Here is a 22,252-nt window from a genome sequence, read left to right as displayed (position 1 = left end):
TATATATATTTACATAGACACAAACATATACATATAGAATAATATAAAGTCATGTATTTTGAGGTCTATCATTTCAGATAAAACTTTCCTGAAAGTCATGAAAAACCTTTTGTGAATAATTTGTCCTTAATATTTTTCAGAGAGGAAAAATTTCAAATATTCATCACTAAGCATGCCTATCATCTATATTCAGCTACCATCTCCAAATTCTCTAGCTTTCTTTCCAAAATAACTTATATGCAAAATAATTACATAATAATTTTCAAGCCAAAATAATTATAAAATATAGCCTATATCAATTAAATAATGTAGTTTAATTTATTTAGGATTTTTTTTCCTTTTAAAAACTTTATTTTTCTATTTTGAAGTATGTATACATGTAAAATTTCCTAAATTATTTCTGTAACAGGCAGGGGATTAAATACAACAATGTATTTATTTTTGTTGTTGTTGTTTTTCTGAACCTATTCTTTATTTTAAGGAGTTCACAACTTATTTGAATATTTAAATTTTAATATGAGGTGCAAATACAGTCCAAGTGTGGGCCACAGAGCACATACATTTATGTGGCAGATGTGGGAAGAACCATCGGGTGTTAGATTTGGAGAAGGAGATAGGTTAGAAACAAGCATTGAAATTCACATGGGACTTGACTGTGGGATTTGACTTTCAGGAGGAGACACAATGCGATCTGCAGGAGGCCACAAGCCCAGTCAACAAGTGAAAGTCAAGGGAGCTGGAATAAGCAAGTAACCGGTATGTGGGAAGTGGGTTGAAAATTGGTATGCATTTATTTTCATGATGTGGATTTGGGTTAAATCTTGAAGAACTTCTATTTTAGGCAATAAGTTTAAATCTTTTGATAAAAATAATACATGTGTAAAGGAAAATACTGGAGGAATTTAAGCTAGTGACTACACAGATGTGATTAATGTACTATGACCATTAATATGGGGAAAGGGAATAGGAGGACAGGTGAGAAATAGTGATATACGGAAACAGGGTAATTGCAAAACATTAGGTTATGAAGTAAAGTGATTGTAAGGAAAGATAGGAAAAGTAAAAACAAAAGTTATGGCTCTTTAGAGCCAACACCAGGCCAAATTTCTTTTTTTCCACGGTATCTAGAACAGTGTCTAGAATATAGAATTCCATAATACGTAAAAAAAAAAAAGAAAGAAAGGAAAGAGGCAGACAGGTAAACAGTTATTAAACACACATTCTGTGTAGAGATGGGGTTAGGCAACTCCATGTACAATATTCGTTGCATGATCATCATAACTGATTACTCACTTTTACATAAAGAAACAGACTAAATGAGGTGAGAGAATTTACTCAAAGTCATTTGGCAAGCAAATTATAAGAGTTAAACTAATAACTAAGTTTGCACAAATCTTGAGCACAGGTTCTTTCCACCACTTTGGGCTACCGAAAATAGAAAACTTCTAACCCACTTGAGTTATAATGTGAGGACACTTAAAGGTCACATAATAAATATGAAAGTATTTTTATTTTTTTTATTTTTTTTTTTTAATTTTTTTTTTCAACGTTTTTTTTTTTTATTTTATTTTTGGGACAGAGAGAGACAGAGCATGAACTGGGGAGGGGCAGAGAGAGAGGGAGACACAGAATCGGAAACAGGCTCCAGGCTCCGAGCCATCAGCCCAGAGCCTGATGCGGGGCTCGAACTCACGGACCGCGAGATCGTGACCTGGCTGAAGTCGGACGCTTAACCGACTGCGCCACCCAGGCGCCCCTGAAAGTATTTTTAAAAGGTCAAAACTTAAGTGATTTCCTGACTTGCGATAATTTCTACCAGTAAACATTAGTTTTAGTTATGATAACAAGAAAAATGTTAGGAAAATTTAACGTAAGCATTTAATGTACATTTCAAAAGGAAATCAAACATTCTTTAGTTTATTCAGTTGTTTTCCCCATTCAAATATAAAAACCTCAAAGAGTGCTTGTGTTTGTATGTAGACTAGCATTATTCATCTTAAAACCATAACTGTGGCATCACAAATATTCAACAACATTTTGAAGAAATAAAACTTTAAAATATCTAATTTTGTTTTACCTTTGAAGTTCTGAAAATGATGAGTTAATTCCCAGTCTCCTGGCTATTTTTTCATATTTTTATTGTGGACCACTATACTATAATACATTATGATTCCTGTATTATGCAGATTATATCCCTCCAAAGGTTGCAATAATCATGACTGTTAAGAGAATGGACAGGGAACCAAGGCAAAACAAACAAACAAACAAGAACTTTTAACATTTAGTTATTTATTTATTGAGAGACAATGAGAGACAAAGTGCGAGTGGGGGAGGGGCCGAGAGAGAGAGAGAGAGAGAGAGAGAGAGACAGACAGACAGACAGACAGAATCAGAAGCAGGATCCAAGCTCTGAGCAGGACCTGATGCGGGGCTCGAACTCACAAACCTTTTAGCTCAAATCTCAATAGTTAGCAAAGAAGTGCATATTTTTCTTGATAATTGATATTTAAAGGTTAATTAAAATGTTTACTGCCAGAAACTAGAATTCAATGCAAGAGGAAAAAGAAAAAAAAAAAAAAAAAAAAAACCAAAGCAAAGGAGTCACATGGTTGTCCATTCTGTATACTAGCAAACACAAGTCTTCCAAAAGGAGAACTTAAATCTCCCTCAGCCAACCAAACGCGAAATAGTAAAACTGACCACAGGGTTGTTTTTATTTAATTTTTCTCAGACAACAAAATCTTGTTAAGTCCTCATAAATGCAAGGTGATGTGTTTGTTGTTAGGCAAAGCAAAGCTTTTCGCTTTGAAGTACAGTACCTCTCAAAGTCTAATGATGGTGGTCAGTATGGCATAGCCAGGTGGATGACTAGAGTTGTATTAGAAAAAATGTTACTATTGTAATTTATTTTTAAAAAGTTATATTCTGAGCATTACGTATAATACTATGTCTGAAAAATATTTTTCTTCATATTAGTCCTTAGAGATCCAATTTCATCAAACGTTATTAAGATGGGAGGTAATGAAAACGGAAAATTTTGACCCAAGTTATTTCATGATGATTACTTGCTCAAATTACCAAGGATACAAGGTCATATCTTTATACCATGTGGAATAAACTTGTTAAAATACACAGTTTACAACATCAAATTTTCTATAAATTATCCTTGCCTTTTTTTTTTTTTTTTTTTTTTTTGAGGGAGAGAGAGTGAGAGCACAAGCAGGAAAGGGACAGAGAGAGAAGGAGAGAGAGAGTCTCAAGTAGGCTCCATGCCCAGCACATAGCCCTTCACAGGGCTCCATCTCATGACTGGGACATGACCTGAGCAAAGATCAAGAGTTGGTTGCTTAGCTGACTGAGCCACCCCGCTGCTCCTAACCTTGCCTAATTCTTAAATGAATAATAATAATAAAAAAAAACCCGTGATTTTTATTTTTCATTTTGTTAAAATTGAGAAAGTGATGCTTAAAATTGGGCATTCACATTAAAGACTTCATATATGAAATCTCTTAAATACAACACTTGTGTTTCAGATAAATTCATCATTTCATAGGAGACTTACAAATGATTACTAAATGATAATGGAGTTCAAATCAAAAGGGCATAGGAAGATTTTCTTTCAAATGTCATGGCCTTCAAAACAAAAGTATTTCATAACAAAAAAGAGAACAGAAAACATTACAGAATACATGCAATGACTATGATAAAAAAAAAAATCACCAGCATATGCATTTGGAGTTAATAAAACAAAAAGAACCAACAATAAACTGTACAAGAAGGAAGTCAAAAGCAATCTGTACTCAGTTTGCAAAAGCAGAAGACTTTCAAAATATCAAACCAGCAGCTCCTCTGTTATACTTCAACAATTATAAAAGTAGGCTTTTAGCTACTTAGCACTGTGGAAACAACTCCTTAAGATATGCCTACAATTTGCTTATATTTTTTATTAATTTTTTTAACTGTGTCATTTTAATTAGCCACAGAGTGATAGTCTTATAAAAGTGTGTCTTAGATCTTGCAGCTAGCAATAGAACAGATGCAAGATGTACCCAATCCAGTAGGAAGCAGATTTAATCCTTCATTACTTGTCAGTGTCTTAGTCACTGATGTTTTGATGATATTGGACTCAACGTACAGTCCGTAAATCGATAAAATTGGAAAAAAAGTCTTCTTTTTTACTGTCCAAAACAACAATACTAAAATCATCCAGGAAGTAGTTTTGCTATTTGGATTTGCCAAAGTTATTGTGTTATAGATTTACTGGTTAAGTTTGTGAGAGACTCAAAACGATATCCACTGCTCCCCTTGTCAATTTTATCGACTACTTCACAGATCAAATCTTTGTGGCTCCTGGATTTAAACAAAGATGTTTAGAAAATTGGGTGGTAATACTGTAAATTTACATATGGGATGTATCCATGCAGTGTGTGTGTATTTGAATCATAAATAATGTCAAAAGATAAAACTGTAGAATAACATCACATCAGACAAAACTGAGTTTCACCAAGACTGGCATGGCCAATATTTCACAGGGAAATCTTGAGCAAACCACTCGATCTCTTTAAACTTCAATTTTTTTCTCCAAATTTTATTTGTAAAATTGAGGAGGTATAACTAATCCCAAAACCTTAACAAATACATATTATTATACATAGTACTACTATTTGATTTAAATTTGAAGGGGCAGAGGTAGAATTTCTTCTAACAAAGCATAATTATAAATGTTCATAAGAGACTAGAGAAAAAGAAAAAACATACAGTCTAGTCTATAGGAATATGCTGATGGAAAATTATATATAGCTATCTATCTATCCATATATACGGATATATATATGGTAAATTTTGAAATAAATCATCCAACTCCCTCATTTTACACATGTGGAAATTGAGGCAAGGAAGAAATCTTCCACAATTTGCCCAACTGAATTTGGCCCTGACATAACTTAAAACCAATGTTCCAGTGTGGTATTCTTTTTTGATACTTGTGATTCCGATCACCTAGATTTAAGAGCTATCTCACGATTACAATGGCCATCTTATTGGTTGCTGGAGTTGATACAACTTCATGTGTATACTGTAGGAAGAACTGCCTTCCTGAACACATGAGGAATCTCTTTCATAAAAATGTACTACCACACAATAAGAATTGAGCATTTCCATATTCCTACTTTACTCAATGAGTATCTTATGTTATACATTCCTTGAATCCAAGAAGTAGCACTTAGCTAATCTCTAGTAGGACAGTGATTAATAAATGACCAGGAATAATATAGGATGAGAAGTAATAATTTCCTTAATCTGCAAACAAGAGATCAAGAAAAAAAATGATAAAGGAGTTGAAAAAGAGAGAACAATTACTACTGTTTTGGAAAACCAGGAAGGGTTTCCTACAAGATGTAAGGCATAAATTTAAATATTTTTTTTTACATTTATTTATTTTTGAGAGACAGTGAGAGACAAAGCGTGAGCAGGGGACGGGCAGAGAGAGAGGAAGACACAGAATCTAAAGCAGGCTCCAGGCTCTGAGCTGTCAGCACAGAGCCTGACGCGGGGCTCGAACCCACGAACTGTGAGATCATGACCTGAGCTGAAGTCAGGCACCCAGCTGACTGAGCCATCCAGGCGCCCCAAGGGATAAGTTTTAATTGGTCAGGAAATATTGTTTTCCATGTCCCATTATGTGCACAGCACTGTGATGTGCACTATGAAAGATTACTAAGGAGATAAAAAAAAATGATTTTACTCAATATGACGAGCATCTTTAAAATTAGACTTTTTTATTCATTCTTTCATTCTTTATTCTACTTTTATTCTTTTTCTATTATTTTCATAGTTCAAATAGTGAGCCAGAGTTTGTTTTAAAGTATTTGTGTGTGTGAAAATGGAACACATAGCGAAACCATTAAAATCTCCTATTCAGTAGTCTGTTCTGTTTGTAGAGAGAACTCCATACAAACACAACACACAGTGCTTTATGTAACACTATTTCATTTTTCACAAATATTGTGACATCACTATCTCTAGATTAACATTCAAGGATTTATTCAATGTTGTACAATAGTAAATAATAGAAACTACAGACCACAAAGTCGTCTGATAAATTTCATGCCCTATTTAATTAATGCATATTTTCTTTCTACATGAATAATAACTGAATAAATAAAAGGAATATAATTATTTTCATAATGTCAAATGAAATCCCTATCAAATTGGAACTCTGTGATCATGGTCCCCTCTTTTTTACAAGTTTCAGCTGTTTCCCTAACTCCCCTGAGGACTGCAAGGCAGGTCTATTTTCAAAGTAAACATAACGTTTTACTAAAATCCCTAATTTTAATAATCCAGGCTCCCCTTAGGTAAACCAGTTGATATGTTATTCCTCTATTTCATATTATAATACTGACATCCTGAGCTTTTATATATTCCAGCCTAGCTATTAACCGAAGTATATAAGCTTAATTTAAAAAGTACAACAATATATAGAATATATATTCAAAATACAGAAAAGATTTATTCTCTCCCAAAGGGAAGTAATACATGAAATAGAATCAGAGTCTGTGATGCAAGCATTTCAATGATTATTTTTTATAGTTGAATTCATACTTTATGGATCTTGTAAGACGTTAGCATAAATGGATATTGATAAAGTCCATCAACATTTTTCTAAAGCATTTCACTCTGGAAGTAGAGCGGTAAGGAATAAAATTCAAAGCGTTAACTCAAAACATTGTTTCCTGCACAATTTTAATGTTTGAAAGCTAAATAATTTAGAAAAAGCAAACTTTAGCCATTAAAAAAGTACTTTTGACATTCATGTCAACGGGGCTTAAGTCAGCATGTGTCTTCTGATAGTGCAATTTGCTTGACTTTATGTTGTCAATTATAATTCCACTTTCTTGCTAAGTCGATACAATTAGATTACTACAGGGACTTCATTACAGCCATAGGGAGGACAACAGCTGAGGTATACAATTTTCTTCCTATGATGCCAGTACTACTGAAAAGTTATTGGAACAATGGTCTGCAAAGGGGCAATAAAATCTGCGGTCTAAATATTGTTATGCCATTATATCATCTGACAAAAGATAGCCAAACTTTAAAAAAAAATGCTAATGCAATACAAGTTTTGGCTGTGCCATTAATCTGATCGGGAAGGTTACGACAAATTGCTTTTTTCTCACTTATTCATTTAAACATAATTCAGATTACATATTACCTGCAAGCCTTAGATTCCTAGTGTGAAATCTGAGGGATTTAGAACCGATGGATATCTGATATGCCTCCAAATAAATGTGTAACAGTGAAGAATCATGAAATATTCTTCTTGATTAGATGTGCTCATGTGCTCATGACAATACCAATTTCAGAACTCAAGTGTACATCCTATAATCCAGTATTATTTCTTACCACCACAGTTTTCAGCTATGTTAGAATTCATATTCAGAATGTTACTTTCAATTGACATATTAATTGATTCATTTCTTTCTTAATTATAGAAGGTTTACCTCTTCTGAGTTTTATGGGTCTATTTTCTGCCATCTGCCTTGATATAATATATCTCATACATATTATTGAGTCTTAAAAACATGGCATATTTCACTACTTTATTATAAAAAGCAGCAAAGTCTATTTGAAAAACTTTCAAACAAATCCAATATTAGTAGTCATGAAATTTCTCTGACTTAGCAAAACTTTCATGACTCTTCCTAGAAAAATTTCATTTTATGTTACAAGGATATTCAACTAAATTTTACTGAGTGCTTACTGTGTGTCAGCACTGTAATGGGCTCAGAGATTGCAAAATTATTGAAGGGAAGGAGATTGTGCCTTAAAGGTTCTCAGAATTTACAAAGACAGACAGACTAGTAGAAAAACAATGACAGTACCACATGGTAAGTGTCCTTCTGTGCTCCCCAACCCAATGGTTCCGAATCCATTTGTCAGTCTGTATTTCAATGATCAATTTAACCCATGTGTGAGGTCTATAATACATGAATCTACAGCACTTTGTTTCTATTGCCTCTGGCATGGTGCAGTTAGATATGTACTTTGACATGTAAATAGTATCAACTACATCTGCCCTGGTATGGTAAGCTGATTAATTCCCTCCCTCCCCCAATATGTCCATTGTCTAATCCCTAGAACCTCTGAATATTTTGTCTTACGTGGTGGAGAGACTTTGCAGAGGGGATTTAAGTAAGGGTCTTGAGATGGGGAGATTCTGGATTATCACAAGGCTCGTTATAAAAGGGAAACAGGAAGATCAGAGTTCGTAGTAGCCGATGTGAGATATGACAGAACGAGTGATTTGAGGAAAAGGCCACTAGCCAAGGGATGGAGGCCAAGTTTAGAAGCTGAAAGAGACAAGGAAATGGATTCTCCCCTTATCCCTCCAGAAGAAACACGGAACCACTGGTATCTTGATTTTAGACTTCAAATTCCCTGGACGGTAAGGGAATAAATCTGTGCTGTTTAAGCCACTAAGATTTTGCTAATATGTTATAGCAGCAATAGGAAACTAATACATGTGCTCTCCAAGAAGAAAAAGTGTTTTTCTTTTGTCCTCACATTGTATGTATGGATTTTTAACTTGGAAAGCATGCTTATAATGGTGAGAGTATGTTTTCAAAATACTGAGAGGCCTCTTACATCAAAGTAAGAAAAGCTGCAGATGACAAATGGTGAAAAATCAGTCATATTGTTTCTGAGAAATGATCCTTTATTGGAACCTATTATGTTTTGGAACATCTCACATTGGATTGGATTTCCTCCTCGGAGTCACAACCAGCTCCTTCAAGGGAATAGGCTAAATTTGGATGCTTGGATCATTATTTAATAAGACAGCAGTGTCAGACTTGAAAGCATCAGACTCAATTGGCAGTTTTTTTAAAATACAGCTGTCTAACCCACACCCCTCAGAGTCCAAGAACTTTCATTTTAAAGAAGTGTTTGGAGGAAGTTGATTCTACTGGCCCAAAGAGCAGACCTTAAGAAACACTAATGTCGTGAAAAGAATGAGACACACAAGATCTGAGTTTATAGATTTGTCACTCTCTAGCTACACAATCCCTTAACTGCAGGGACGTTCAGCCCAAACAATCTCATAGGTCAGTCGGGATGATCAAACAACACAATATTTATAAAAATCCCAGTAAGTTGTAAAATTATATAAATACATGTTGACTATATTAATAAAAGGCTTTTGTACGTATAGGTATCGTGTGTTATCTAATACTCTGGATAGTTTTCTCTGAATATACTATTTACTAGCCTTTTTTCTTTTAAGCACTCTGTGTGTACATTGGTTACTTCTCAAATTAAAACAAAAATACACATGGATGTGTATTCATGTGTGCATGTGCATATGTGTGTACACATTTTAAGATGATGTGGACTCTAATAATTCGGTGTTTACTGATTTGAGAAAGAGACCCTTAATATTCCAATTTAAGCCCCTTTTTCCTTTAAAAAATTGTTGTGGGCCTACTATATTATTTACATTGTTATATTTCATTATTGAAAACTCAATGGAAATTGAGTGTGGAAAAAATAAGATATTTACTTATCCTTATTAGTAAATGATTTTCTCATTTTAGACTTTTTAAATAACAAGTTATTGTATGATACTTCATCTAACTTTTTGCAACATAGAAATGGCTTCATTTGTGTCTGCTTTCCATCCTAATTTATTATCACCTGAAAATTTTATTAACATTAATAATGATGATGAATGAAACTGGGATTAGTTCTTCTCTTTCATGTGTCCCACTAGGCTATTTTCTCCTGCAGAACCACTGTCATTCATTACCCTTTATTTAAAGCCCTTCAGGCAAGATTAAATGCAAGTCATTTCAAAATAGCAGCAATTTATTTTTTTTATAAAATAGACTAGATATTTCCTCAAAGTCAAGGTACATCTACATCTTGTAAGACATCAGAACAACCGCATACATATTTCAGTTTATGTGTGTATGTGTGTGTACTCACACATATGTAAATACGTACTATACATGCACATGCACACACACACATGCGCGCACACACACACACACACACACACACACACCTTGTATACTGACAAACATCTGGAAGAGAAAAAGGAATTGGTCCACAGATAGAACTATAATGACACAACATGTCTGACATATTGAAACAGTGGATTGAAAGCCCAATGGCCACTCTCAGACCCTGCAAAACTCCATCAGTGAGTAGCTGACTGGCCCCGAGCAAATCCTATCTGCTTGCAGCATCATCCCTCTTCTAGATAGTAAAGGTATCCAAATGCTCAGCTTCTAAACCACCTTCCACTTTGAATATTCTATGCTTTGGCCTTGTATAATGCTTTCAGGATAAAATTAATAAGACAAGAAATTTTATCTACAATAGCTGATGGAAAAAACGAGTGGAGCCTCAGTGAGCAGAAAATTAAAATGTTCCCATAGTTGTTCACATTTCTTAAAATGCAACTCCGCTATGTTAGCATAGCAGATGCCTACACTCTACATCAGTCGGACTGAAGAAAAAAATTTAGTTGTCTAGTATGTAGGAAAAATTGCAGACCTACTCAAAATGAATGGCAAAGTCATGTTCAAGAAGACACCATAGAAACGGGCAGCATTTGGCCCTCCGGTTCATCAGTGTGCAGTATTAAATAATGAGAGGAATAAAACCTGCCACCTTCAGACAGATGGACTTTGAATCCTCAAGACAGGTTGTGGTCTTTATCTCATTTAGTATCTGTCATAATGATGGGTGAAAATATACTCTGCAGTATTTGTAAGCCTTTCATTTAATGGATTGATAGCCCCAGATGCAGCCCTTTTATGACTGGCTTCCAGCAAAATATTTTAGAGCCTGCCCAATTAGACCATGAACTCTTGGCAGAAGTGGAAAGCTTTGCATTAACCTCTTTCTGCCCTGCACATGGGACAGCACTACAATAGAAAGTATTCCACAGAAAATATGAAGGAAGGGATAGATTCATTTGTATCGAAGCATATCTGATAAAAGAAAATGCTACCACTTTATAATAAAAACTTGAAACTGTTATTTAGGATGATTAACATTTTGATGTATCAAATACACATATTATTCTAATTTTTCATGAGTAGATAATTTGATATGGCTTAAATGATTATAAAAGGTTATGGAAATTTGGGGAAATGAAATGCCTGTTGTTTATTTTTCTTCTTCTCTACAAATTGACCCAGAGTATCCTTGCACTGCAGTAACTGTAGCAACTTTGGAAACATTAAGTGATCAGTGTAGAATATCCTTGATGTACTTCAGTAAAAATTAATTGCCTGAAAAAAAACACTATGTCATCCATAGTGTTTTGGAAATCCTGAAATCTAAGTCAAGGTAACAGATTAGACATTAGGTAACAGATTCAGAACAACTAATAAATGGCTGTGGACTGTAGTATTGTCTAATATTACAACATTTTCAAAAGTTAAACTATAAGCTGCCATGACCTGCTCATAGATATTTGTAGAATATGTTAAAAGAATTTAAATTTAACAAGTTCCAAGTGCACGCTCCTAACTAACCTGGCTTTATGAGAGAGCCACTCATGAGAGAGCCACAAATAAGCATTCGTGAAGATTCTTTGGGGCATGGCACTATACTACCCTAGATGAAGGACTTATAGAAGCACAAAGATTTTAAAATTAGAGTGGGAGAGTAAAAGTACTAAGGCAGTATGCAGGTATGAATAATTCAATCAACAGATTATACAGATGCAAGTTCCTTCCCAAGAAAATGGGCTGGGGAACTGTGATTTACATTTCTCTGTACTGCACTTTCTTCTCCACGGTTGACTCAAGTAGGAATACCACAATGCACAACAGTAAAACTGTGCAGTCACGTTTCGGCTTTTCTAACTTTAGAGGTCTCAAGAGTAAATTCATAAAAGAAGGATTCCTTCTGGCATGACCATCTCTGAGCTTTATATTATTTCCAATTATTCCTGCATTGTAAAGAATACTTTTAGGAATACATTTGAACACAAATCTTTGTCTGAACCACTGTTTTTTTGTTTGTTTGTTTGTTTGTTTTCTTTTGGTTTTGTTTTTTATTTTTGTTTTTTGTTTGTTTGTTGTGGAGACATTACTGGAGATAGGGCAAAAGTCATGAACCTATGTAAGGTTTTTGCTGTATATCACTAAATTGATTTTTAAAATGTTATACAATGGCCAACCTCAGATAATAGTGTCCATTTCAATGAACCTGGAAAAATGTTGAGAATTATCATTTTAAATGTTTTGGTAATTTTACAGGTAACAATGTTGATTTTATCTCATTTCAAGCTGAGGTATTTTTCTCATATAATTATTAGTGACTTATACTGATTCTTTGAATTACAGTAAAGCCTTGGTTTGCAAGCATAATTCATTCCAGAAACATGCTTGTAAACCAAAGCATTTGTATAGCAAAGCAATTTCCCCATAAGAAATAATGGAAACTCAGATGATTTGTTCCACAACCCAAAAATATTCATGTAAAAATGATTACAATACTGTAATATAATACAAAATAAAAAGAAAATTCAAAATATAAAGAAAAATAAACAAATGAACCTGAACTTACTTTTGAAAACCTCCATGGCTGGTGTGAGGGAGAAAAGAGAGGAGGGTTACTGTGTAGGACTGCCTTCAATATCACTAATGGAATCACTGCTATCTTTTGGCTCAATGGAATCTCTCTCTGCACAGGGACCATTGTATACGCTCGCATGATGTTGACTACAGTACAGTATTAATAAACTCTTGTCATATACTGTATTGAATGTAACTGGCAATAAGGCAGCAGAGGAAAGGGTCTATATGTGCAGGCAGCCTGACCTAGAATGAAGCAAAGCATTCCTAAGCTTCCTCTTGTATGGAAAAGCAAAGGACTGTCCATAGGTGCTTTGAAATGACAAAAAATACATCAGTGCCACTTGTGGGCACCTTCCAACATTCTGAAAAAATCACTGATTTCTGCCAAACACCATAGCCTGAGACCAAGCATCTGAGCATGGGAGATGATCACCCATAGTCTGGCAGCAAGCATGCGAGAGACAGATTGTGAGAGAGAGAGAGAGAGAGAGAGAAGAACAATTGGATCAGTTGTGATCATGTGATGTTCAGGGTCATGTACTACTTGTATTGCAAGACATCGCTCATTTATCAAGTTAAAATTTATGAGAAATGTTCGCTCACCTTGCAGAACACTTACAGAACAAGTTAGGCACAATCCAAGGTTTTACTGTATTTGTTTAAATCTGCATATTTTAATAATTAGATTTAATGTTTCCTTGCTGGTTTGTATGCCCGTTATATATTAATTTTATCAAGACTTTGTGATATTTGTTACAAATATTTGCTTAATTGCTAGTATCCTTCTAACTTTGTATCATTTTATTTATGTTTCTTGAAAGAGATTTTTTAAAAGGCTATGGACTTTGATCCCCTTGCTGTAATCACTTGGGAACTCTAGGATATCCATCCCTCCCTGTCCAATGACTTAAAAATTTTAGCATTAGGCTCACTTTTTCTGTCTCTCTCCACCATTATACTGAATTAATTCTTGATTTCAATATCCACATAGATAATCTTTATAATATCCTAGCACCTCAGACTCTAGCCCTCCTCTGCTCCAATGATTTTGTTCTTTACCCTAACTGGTCTGTTTGTTCAGTAACATGATCATGCAAAGAACCCTGTCACGGAGAAAATCTTCATCCTCTCCATAATTCAGTGTCAAACCTCCCTCCCTTTGACCACTTCCCCTTAACTTTTAGGCTAACCACTTCTCAAAGGGTCTTCTCTCTGGCACTCCAATCCAATGATTAAACCATCACATTACTTCATCCTCATATCGAACTTCATTTGTTTTAGATGCAATGCCTATTGTTATAATCACTCTCTTGTGTAGATCCCGTGTTCCATCCTTGGTTTTTTGTACTCACTTGTCAAAACCACCTCTATGTTTATATCCAATTCTCTGCTTATTTAGCATGTGCATTCTTACATGTAAATGTAGTCATAAAAGGACACACAACCATCCAGACTGGTCTCACTCACATTAATTTCATGATTGTAAATATCATGGTTGCTCTTTCTCGTCTCTCACCTTTCTCTGGTCAATTCATTCTTCCAACCAGCCAAACCAGCTTTTCACAATTTCCTCTCTCTAATCTCAGTCTCCTTCTTGTCTTCACTCTCAGGAGAGAAAAGGGAACAAGGCAGAAGACAGCTTCTCAATTTTCACTCCATTAAATCTAGAGTAGTACTTTCATTTATACCCATAAACTGTGTTCTTCTTCCTTTAATGGATGAGCAGATTATGCCCATAAGACAAACCTCTAATCTTTCTTCTTTCTAAATCTCTGACAACATTCCCCTCCCTGACTCGTCTGTTCCTTCTCTAAATAATCTCTCCTACAATCATATAAAAGGCTGCATTTTTCCATATTACAAGACAAAGACCCCTCACTCCACACTCTTCACATTCTCCTCTAGATATTGCCTCAATTCTCTGCTTCACTTCATAGGGAGAAAATAAGCAAACAAAAACTTAAACAACAACAACAAAACTTCAAGAGAACTGTTTATTTTGTAGTCTTCACATTTTCTTCTAACCCTCATTCCTATCAGATGGTATCCTCACCAAAATATTCAAAAGTCACCAGTGATTACATAAAAGATCTCTAATTAAAAACAACAACAACAACAACAACAACAACAACAACAACAACAACTCCGTATACTAGAAGCACTTAGCCCTGCTGAGTATTTATTCTTTCTTCAACAGTTTCTTTATTTCACCTGCTAGACATCATTCTCCCTTGGTACTCATTCTATCTCACTGCCTCATCTTGTAGTCCTATTGGATTCTCTGCATTCATTTGGCCTCCCATCCCCTTATTTGACCTAAAGCCCAATGTTGTTTGTTTCCCCATCTATTGCTTTATTCACATGTATATACTGGTATTTCACAAATGTAAACTGCTCTATATATTACTCTGAAACCTGGAATCTATCATCTTTTCTCGGATGCCTACTTAACATCCTCACTAGAATCTACCTCCACAAAGACTGTTCCACATGGAAATGAGGTCAGAATTTTATACTCAGCCATTAGTTAAGGGTCTTGCCAATGTGAGTGACTCAAATTTGGCAGGCATTTCCTGATAAGGAAGAGTCTCATCAGCCAGGTGCAAGTCTCCACACTGGAGTACAAGTTGTAATCTATTAGCATTCAACATCTATTAATCAACCAACAAAGAGTATCATGGCAAGACAACAATAGCATGTCTGCACTCTGGAATAAGTAACTGGTTGTGGTAGGACCCTGGCTAAAAACACATCTATGTATCATTTTATGTCAAAGGTGGTTTAAGTATGAAGTTTATTTTATATTGTTAAACAAGCATTTTAAGTTTTTAATTATTTTCATTGATGTATAATTGACATATAATTAGTTTTGGATGTACAACATAGTAATTCAACAATGATACAAATTACAAAATGCTTCCCACAAGGGTACTATCACTAATCAAAGTTATTACAATATTACTGATTATAGTCCCTTTGTTGTTTTAATCTGTGACTTATTTGTTTTATAACCAGTATACTTCTTAATCCTTCATCTATTTGCTGTGTTATGAATTTAACTAAAAAAATACATGTATGTGAATAGACACTTCTCTAAAGAAGACATCCGGATGGCCAACAGGCACATGAAAAGATGTTCAACGTCGCTCCTTATCAGGGAAATACAAATCAAAACCACACTCAGATACCACCTCACGCCAGTCAGAGTGGCCACAATGAAGAAATCAGGAGACTATAGATGCTGGAGAGGATGTGGAGAAACAGGAACCCTCTTGCACTGTTGGTGGGAATGCAAATTGGTGCAGCCGCTCTGGAAAACAGTATGGAGGTTCCTCAGAAAATTAAAAATAGACCTACCCTATGACCCAGCAATAGCACTGCTAGGAATTTATCCAAGGGATACAGGAGTACTGATGCATAGGGGCACCTGTACCCCAATGTTTATAGCGGCACTCTCAACAATAGCCAAATTATGGAAAGAGCCTAAATGTCCATCAACTGATGAATGGATAAAGAAATTGTGGTTTATATACACAATGGAGTACGACGTGGCAATGAGAAAGAATGAAATATGGCCTTTTGTAGCAACATGGATGGAACTGGAGAGTGTGATGCTAAGTGAAATAAGCCATACAGAGAAAGACAGATACCATATGGTTTCACTCTTATGTGGATCCTGAGAAACATAACAGAAACCCATGGGGGAGGGGAAGGAAAAAAAAAAAAAAAAAAGAGGTTAGAGTGGGAGAGAGCCAAAGCATTAGAGACTGTTAAAAACTGAGAACAAACTGAGGGTTGATGGGGGGTGGGAGGGAGGGCAGGGTGGGAGGGAGGGCAGGGTGGGTGATGGGTATTGAGGAGGGCACCTTTTGGGATGAGCACTGGGTGTTGTATGGAAACCAATTTGACAGTAAATTTCATATATTAAAAAATAAAAAAAAATAATAATAAAAAAAAAAAAAGCAAAACCTAAAAAAAAAAAAAAAAAATACATGTATGCATCTTTTTACATTAAAGCCTTGTATTATATCACTTTTAAGTACAAAGCTTAAAAACAATTCAAAGTAATTCAATTATTGTATTTAAGTATAGATTACATCAACCACATACAAAATTAAATAATCGTATAACCCACCACTTTGTTTAGAAAATAAAACTTTACAATAGAGTTCAAGCCTTCTAATGACCTTTTTCTAATCACTTTAACTTTAAAGTAATTACAATTATAAACTGAGTATAAACTTACCCATGAATTTCTTTATGCTTGTACTAGATACATCTCTATGATCATTAAAATGTATGCTTTTGTACCTTTTTAAAATGGATCGTGCTATATATAATCCCTCTTCAACATTATTTTTTTACTAATGTTATTTTGAGATTCATTCATGCTTTATGGGCAGCTAGAATTTACTCATTTCACTACTAATCTCATTTATGACTATACCTCAATTTATACATTTAATACCCTTTTGATGGACATGGAGATGGCTTTTATTTCCTTCTTATAAGAAAACACTGATTAAGCATTCTCGTCTATATTTCCTTGTGTATGTGTGAAAGGATTTCTCTAAGGTTTATACCTTGAGAGTGTAATTATAGATAGAAAACTAGGTTAGAATGTTATTAAAGTTAAATAAAGGGAACTGTACACTTAGACTATTGCATTAGTTCCTATTTGGCAAGAATATGAAAATACTTAACGGACTGTCTACAAAGATGACTTTTTGGGCACTACACATACGTTTTATGCACTAAGGCAGAAGCAGTTATTCCTCCTTGAATCCAGTCTGATATGTGAAGCCTACTGGATGGCACCTGCTATTTGATTGTTTTCAAAAGCTGTTCCTGAGCCTCACTGAGGTTATCTTTTTTATTAGGTACAGTTGTTTTGTTTTTTGTTTTTGTTTCTTTAACACGATACATCTGAGAACATCAATAAGGATATACCGTGGTACTGTATTAGAGAGGAATATGGAGAAAATGGCATTCCTTTTATGTTCCAGGTCCTATGCTAGAAGATTTATAGATACCCTTTAATTAATCCTTAAAACCCTATAATGCTAATATATAGCAATTTTTCTGCTTTGGAGAAATTATCCCAAGTCACAAAGCTAATAAATGAAAAGAGCATGGATTTTAACTCACATTTATCTCACAACACGGTATGAGGTTGACTTGTATACATGAATGGTGCTTAGGTAAACTTGGTTTAGTTACTAATGTCAATGGCAATGCATAACCTAAATAATTAATATAGGTTTTGTATATTAAAATCCTAACTATATTTCAAGAGTCCAATAAATTCCAATTCTTCTTGGAAGCTAGTGTCCCTGTGTAGACTGAGATTGTCCTTCCTATGTTCTTCTATACCAACATTTTTTTGTATCTTATTGTACCATACTGTAATTGTGCATTAAAACTATGCATATGATATCCCTCATTAGAAATTAAGTTTTTTCAAACACTTCATTTAAAAGGTGCCAATGGTATCTTCTAGTCACCATTTCTTAGCTAAAGTCCAGTCCCTAAGAGGTAGATGTGGGAAGGCACAGTATAAAAGGGAATGAATCCATTATGTATAGAAAACGAAAGCAAATAAGCAAGACACGGTTGTCATAGGGTATTGGGAAATCACATAGTAGGCATGCAGTAATAGAATCAGAAAGGAAAGAAAACAATGCATAAGCCAAGAAACACTTCAAGCACAAGGAGATTTTAGGAAGGGACCTAACATATCTTGGGGGAAATACAAGGCCCAAGTTCTTATTGAGCATAAAGTCAAGGCTACTCTTGCACAGGTGGCCTTAGAGTATATGCTTAGGCCATGAGGTATCTCCACCTCTGGGCCAAGGCAACCTTGATTCCTGAATACATCAACTTTAGAGAAAAGCTGTGGGCTTTTTGGTCCACAAAAATACCTTGAAAACAACAGACACTCAGCAAACACAGCCACAGAATTTCAGGAGGCCAATGCCTTATCCATTAGGCAACTGGGGCCAGCCATAGAATTTCAGAAAGAACACAAGGCAAAACCTTCATTTTATAGGTGGTAACACCGAGAACCTGAGATGTTACGTTACATGAGCATGGTCGTGCACAAGTGAAAATGTCAAGGAAAGCTTGTCACATATAGATATTTTAGTTCTGTTCATTCAAAAACAATTTTTAACTTGCTTAAAACTATTACTGGGGTGCCTAGGTGGCTCAGTTGATTAAGTGTCTGACTCTTGATATCATTCAGATTGTGCTGTCCTGGTCATGAGATCTAGCCCTGAGTCAGGCTCTACACTGACAGCATGGGGCCTGCTTGGGATTCTCTCTCTGTCCCTCCCCCTCTCACACATGCATGCACATTCTCTCCCTCTCTCTCTCTCTCTCTCTCTCTCTCTAAAATAAACATTAAAAAAATACTACTAAAGAAGGTTTAGCAAACAAAGATGTAAAAGAAATGGCTCCTGACTTTAGCTTCAAATGAACAGGGTTTTTTTTTTAACAATAATGGAATTTTAAACAAGGTTATTATAAAACTTTTAGGTTCTTTTAAAGTAAATGTTAAATCTTCATTCACACTTACATAAATATAGAGAAATGTAAATGTGAGAGAGGAAGATGCAGAAATGGAGTTTAGATGAATTTTTCTTGCCCTTGACTTGTGAACTTGAGCTTTGTTAGCTGTACGGTACAATTTACCTCTCTTCTGTGATAGCAGGTTTTTATTTATTATGGGCATTTAAATAAAATAAATACTATCTCCTGAGAAATTTTATTCTATTTAGTAATTAATCTCTTTAAGGTCAGGACCCCAGTCCTATCTTTGTTGCTTCTCAGAACGCTATTCAATTTTTAACTACACTGCAAGTATTCAACGCCTATATGATGAAATGATTTAGTTATACATAACCTGCTGATCTTATTGTCAACATAAGATTGCCTAGCCATGTATCTCACCTTCTCGCATTGCTACCATGGTAAAAACAAAACAAAACAAAAACAAAAAGTCATTCAATGTCTTTAACAATACAGCCTAACTAAAGCTGAGAAATCATAGGGCTTATTTTCTGAGAAACTATTATTACTCTTTCCTTAGAATACACTACTCTCATTTGTCATCCTTTTTTTTTTCTAAGAAACATATATCAAAAATGTTAATATAATGTTAGGATGTCATTTTCTGTATCAAGGAAGGCACAGGTTTACTTCTATGGAAGAGAATGACAAATCATCTTCATTCCATTGCCAACCCCAAATGATTGCCAGGGGCTGCATGGAGTGTTCTTTTTTGAGAGGAATTGTGAGGCCTACTGTAGACTCAGCAGGAAAGCATGCCAAGATTAATTATTGAAGTCTGCCATGGACATACAGGAAAGTGGGTGTCAAGACATAAGTCATGAATCTTATCTGTACATTAGAGCTTGAAATATATCGTCATTTCACTTAGTAAGAGATAGATATGTTCTTATCAGATGAGAGTCCCATGGCATGTACGATGAACTCTAAAAATGTACACGGGACTTTTAGGAGCCATGTTTACTACCTGTTCCAATGAATCGATAACAGGCCTCTAAAAGGACTGCCATTTTTCCAGGATACAATTATCAAAGTAATAGAAAGTAAAAAGCCAAGAGAATTATTTGCTACTTTTACTTAATAAATAATACTTAATAGTTAATAATAAAAATATTTAATAATCAAAAAATAGTTAAGAGAAGCATCTGTTACTTCTACTTAAACATATTTTGATGTGTCTCTCCATGTCAAAAAAGAAATTTTCCTTTTACAAAGGGGAAATGGACATTCAGAGAGGCCACTGTTTAACTCCTCAGCATTCTACTGTCCCTTTATTTCCAGAATAAGATCTGGGTTTGATTCCCAAACAGACCACTCAGTAGCAGTGACTATGGAGATCAAATTAACCAATAATAAATGTCGACATTCTCTGTTTGTACCAAAGGGACAAGAATTAAGTCTAATATTACTATATACTGTCTGCTCTAACCCCTAATCTTGCTTTCCAATTTTGAACCGAATCTCAGTAATCTGAGTTCAATTCCTATTTCTAACTTTCCTGAATCTTTGTTTTCAATCCCTTGATTTTGGACTATATTCTGGCTCCAATTAACCTGCCAAAAAGGTTCAGCAGAATGTTCACCCCTTACCTGGAAAAAGGTTTCCTTCAAATGTAACAGTCCATAAGTAACAAGCAAATGCTGTCTTCATTAAAAACAAAAATATTTGGTGAATTCTAGAATTTTACTCACTCATGTTCCGTATCTAAGAAAAACAATCATAGAGATGTGTTACTGCCAGATAGAAGCAATGTTCCTTTAGGAATTATGTAATGTGGCCATTTTGAGGAATAGGAGTAAAGACTACAATCCTCAAATTAGAAAACATCCTGGATTTTCATGCAGCAATTTAGAAAGAATTAGTGAAATAAATGTAGGGTCGTGCTGACAAGGAAAGATGAAATAAGTGTTGCCTCTTAATTTCACATTTTTTTATTCACTTGGAATATGTCAGAAAACTTAGAACCATTCTTTATACCTCCTTCTAGATCAACACGACACCTAATTTATTAAGCAGCATGGCCAACTACACCTTTAAAATATATCATTAATGCAGCTATTTTTCTCCAACTTTCCTACTACCACCTAGATGCAGGACAAAGAGATGTAAGACTTACTAATATTGTTAAAATAACGTCTTTATTAGTCACCTCTCTCATACAATATTCCATCACTTTCAATCTATTCCTTACCAAGCAATTTGACTTACTTTCTATCTATATCTATATCTATATCTATATCTATATCTATATCTATATATCGATATATATCTATATATAGAGAGATATATACATGATTATGCCTTTTTAAATTTTTAACTCAGAATCAACAATGGTTTTCTTTTGCACTCCTTATTTGGTTTACAAATCCCTTAACTTGTAAAACTTCCTTACCCTCTAAGTTCTAACTCCAATGGTTTTGTTCCTCAACACCACAAAAAGCTTTACATCCTTGAGGACTTAATTCATGCCGTGCCAACTACCTGTTATGTCCCTGACTCAATCTCTCAGCACTGTGGCCCCTTCTCATCCTCCAAGTCTTCAGGTATCAACTTACCTGCCATGCTATGTGACTACAACACCTAAACAACCCCCATCCTCTTTCATAGATTCTATTTGATCTGTTATGATTCTTCCAGCAACTGCAATTAAAATTTACTATTTTCCCCCACTAAACTAAAATTTTCAGTGAGAAGGTGTAGAGATATTTTATTAACCATGGTACATCCTACCTCTAACAAAATGTCTGACATGTAATAAGAGTTAAATATGCATTTGTGGAAAGAGTGAATAAGAAGAAGTCTATGATATGGTTTCTTTGTGGTCACTGTTGGTGGTGGCGGCAGGGTTATTGTCATTAGTGATGGTGATGACTTCTTTGCTTATTTGTGGTAATTTTTTTTGTACAATGAGACTATTAAATATTAGAGATAATAGGTAAATCATTCAATAAGTGGAGAAGCCAAAATACAATTCAGCGTCTGATGCCAATACCGCTGCTTCTAATAGTACATGATACTGTTTACATATTCATCATATACTAACAGAGCATAATGAAGTGGGAAAACTATTGGTCTATATTCCA

The 22,252-nt window shown here is 34.7% G+C and overlaps 1 protein-coding gene across 2 annotated transcripts in view; it reads right to left on the bottom strand.

Moving 5' to 3' along the window:
• The window catches only part of SGCZ (sarcoglycan zeta), a 542,868-nt gene that overhangs the window by 483,174 nt on the left and 37,442 nt on the right, over window positions 1–22,252 (bottom strand). The window contains exon 1 of one of the 2 annotated variants that reach the window (XM_042982633.1): window positions 20,759–20,808. The exons of the other annotated variant lie outside the window; for it this stretch is intronic. The gene's annotated coding sequence lies outside the window, so the exon portion shown is untranslated. Of the gene's footprint in view, window positions 1–20,758; window positions 20,809–22,252 lie in introns of those variants that run through there. 2 annotated transcript variants of the gene reach the window in all.

The sequence above is a fragment of the Panthera tigris genome, chromosome B1 (assembly GCF_018350195.1).
Source record: "Panthera tigris isolate Pti1 chromosome B1, P.tigris_Pti1_mat1.1, whole genome shotgun sequence".
Lineage (NCBI taxonomy): Eukaryota > Metazoa > Chordata > Mammalia > Carnivora > Felidae > Panthera > Panthera tigris.
Note: the sequence above shows the minus strand (reverse complement) of the source record. Positions and strands in the feature narration are given on the sequence as shown.